Here is a 3,738-nt window from a genome sequence, read left to right on the forward strand (position 1 = left end):
ATTAAATCAAGATCCTTTTTTTAGATTTGCCCCTACTCTTACCTAGTATATTAATTTTTGTGCCTTTATGATTTTGTCTAACAATTAAAAGTTCATTAAGGTTAAAATGAGAAATGAAAATAGACCAAATTCTCTTCCTATATATCTCCCTAATCCATCTCCAATATAACAAGAGATAATCAATCAAAATGTATTTAACCAATAATCTATCTTATTAGAATAGAAGTACACATATAGAATATCCCTTAGTTTTAAGTGTTATTTACAATTATATGTCATTAAGAATTAAATTGAATTACCGATTTTAATGCTTGTCTTTTCAGTTATATTGATGTGTTTTTTTTCTTTCCTATTTTAATGCTTGTTTTTTCAGTTAGATTCATGTGTTTTTTTTCTTTCCTATTTTAGTATTTTTTTAAGTTAGACTAATGTATTTTGTTTTTTATTCTTCAACAATTAATGATATTTTAAAGTTATTTTTTTTGTCAACTTAAAGTTGTCTGAACTATTTGAAAATATAAATATAGTCAAAAGTAAACATATAAAGTAGATAAACAATAATCAAACACCAAAATATTTAAAATATATTTATTTTCCATCCAAATATTGAAGTTCAACCTGTTTTTAATTTTTAATTTAGGTGTTTTGGCTTACATTACTCAAGTTTATATGTTTTGAGAAATTTAAAGTATATATAAATTTTGAAAATTTTAAAATAATTCAAACGGGTTATCTGTATCCAAACTGAACCCGTAAATACCCGGATCAAACCGAAACCAAAATTTATAAATATTTGAACATTGCTGAAATCTTTAAACTCGGGAATCTCAAACCCAAATAGATTTTAACCGAATCAGTGGGAATCCAAATACACATCCCTAACGTAGTCAATTTAAAATGTACAAGTATTATAAATACATCATTTAGTATAAATAAATAAAAACTAAAACAAAAAATTAATATCCGTGCGGTCGCACGGATCAAGATCTAGTAATACTTAAGGTTGTTGACTATTCCAAATAAACGACGCAATGACAATGCCACATTCATTATATAACTAAAGGTTTTTTTTTTTTTTTTTTTTTGTTTAACCTGGGGGTATCCCAGGCCCAGAAGGCCCAGACTAATCCCCAAGGGGAAGGAATGCCCACGGATAGACGCCCCTCCCAGTTTTTCAAATGGGCCGAAAGCATGGCCCATATCCGTGTGGGTGACAAGAGCGTTGCAAGGTAGTTCCCTCCGGCGTGGATCGAACCCCCTACCTGGGTGCAGGCGGGGACCCGTCCTAACCATTGGGCTACAACGTCTTGTCTATAACTAAAGGTTGTCAAAGAAACTACGGGTATGTATTCGTTGGGTAAACCAAAAATATGCATATTCGTGTGTTTGTATAGTATAATTTATATAGTTCCCTAATAAAATAGAAATTTATTTATAGCTTGATTTTAATATCTACATATAATATATATATTAAATGGAGTCAATGTAATAACAATTCCCAGTTATATATTTATCAACCTAGGGTAATTATCCCTAAACCCTAAGTTACGAACCCTAAGCCAAACCAAAATCAAATTGAATTCAAAATTTAGTCGGTTCTCAACATTTTCATCTAAACAAAACCGAAAACCAAAATAATCAAACCGAAATCAAATCTAAATTCAAAAATAACCGAATGGTATTTATATCTTTTGACAATGAATTTTATCAATAAACAGCAGGTTAAAAATATAAAATATTTTATTTAAATTTAAATAAATTTAACAACTGGTTATATAAACAAAATCATAATACGGGTTAGAATTATTTGGACATTTCAAAAATTGAATCCTATTTAAAATAAAAAAATAAATCATATAAATAAATTTAAATAAATTTCACAAAATTTAAAATATATAATTTATTAAAAGTCATTATTTTTACAATGTAAAATAAATATTTTAACAAGAAATATACCCGCCCTTTATAAGGGCGGGTCAAAATCTAGTTGTACATTAAATGTTACTAGTAAGGAACTGTGGCACACACATAACTATTTCATATACAGTAAAACACAATTACAAATTTGAGTAAACAAATATTATTTTATTGAATAAAATAAATAAAATGGAAAATGCACATAAATAACAAAAACTGCAGGAGTAATAACACGACGTCAAGTTAAAAACCGATACTAAACAGTAATTTAAAAACGCATTGGTGGTTCCTTGTTATTTTCGAACTTTTTTTAATTATTTCATAGTGTTAGTTTCATTTTTGGGTCAAAACCATGTCGTCTACTACTCGATGATGGATCTCAGCAGTTTCTTCTATGAATTAGTGCTTTGTGTTGAATCAAGTAAAAAAAGATATTATGTACTAATCTTATTTATATTTTTTCTTACTACGGATATGATTAGTAAATTGTGGAGTAACTGAGCGATAATTCAAGTGGAGTAATTGAGAGGTAAAGCAGTGGAGTAATAAAAATAAGATAAAAGAAAAGTTAAGAGTAGTTTGTTTTTCACCTCAAAAACAGTGAGAAAAAAAAAGTGAAGTATATATACCTCTATTTAAACAGTATTAAGCGTAAAACAGATAGTAGTTGTTCAAAAAATTCAAATGATTCCTTTATATCATGAAAGATAGTTTAGAATTCATTAATTCAAATGTAGAATATAATTTTAAATTGTTAAACAAAAATGAAAGGTCTAAACTTCAGTATATAGAGCATTTACCGAAAAGTCATTATTTTAGAAAGGGTTAACCCACGGATTTTGGAAAATTTTCAAAATATAAAAATCTAGTTTTAGTGTATAGTTTCATCGAACACTAACATAAGATGATGGTCAAAGAGTTTAAAACCTCTGTTATCTCCGTTTCTATAGATAATGAAGATTTTATAATTCTAAATCCACTAATCTAGGCACTATATGAAGTTTTAGTAAACTAAATATTAAAAATTAGAATGATTCCTATATACCATGAAAGATGGTCTAGAATGTATTAATTCAAATGTAGAATATGGTTTGAAAATTTTAAACAAAAGTGAAGGGTATAAACTTCAGTATATAGAGCATTTACCGAAAACTCATTATTTTAGAAGGGGGTTAACCCACAGATTTTGGAAAATTTTCAAAAAATTTCAAATTTGGTTATAGTGTATAGTTTCATCGAGCACTAACATAAGATGGTGGTCAAAGAATTTAGAACCTCTGTTGTCTCCGTTTCCCTAGATAATGAAGATTTAATAATGCTAATTCCACTAATATGGGCGGTATATGAAATTTTAGTAAACTAAATATTAAAAAAATAGAATGAATCCTATATACCATAAAAGATAGTTTAAAAACATTAATTCAAATGTAAAATGTGGTTTGATTTTTTTAAATTAAAATGAAGAGTATAAACTTCAGTATATAGATCATTTATCGAAATCTCATTATTTTAGAAGGAGTTAACCCATGGATTTTGGAAAATTTTCAAAAATATGAAAATCTGGTTTTAAGGTATAGTTTCATCGAGCACTAACATAAGATGATGGTCAAAGAGTTTAGAACCTCTGTTGTCTCTGTTTCTCTAGGTAATGAATATTTTATAATGTTAATTCCACTAATGTAGGCAGTATATATAATTTTACCAAACTAAATATTAAAAAATTAGAATGATTCCTATATACCATGAAAAATAGTTTAGAATAAATTAATTCAAATGTAGAATATGGTTTGAAATTTGTAAAAAAAAGTGAAGAGTATAAAC

The sequence above is a fragment of the Raphanus sativus genome, chromosome 5 (genome assembly GCF_000801105.2).
Source record: "Raphanus sativus cultivar WK10039 chromosome 5, ASM80110v3, whole genome shotgun sequence".
Taxonomy (NCBI): Eukaryota; Viridiplantae; Streptophyta; class Magnoliopsida; order Brassicales; family Brassicaceae; genus Raphanus; species Raphanus sativus.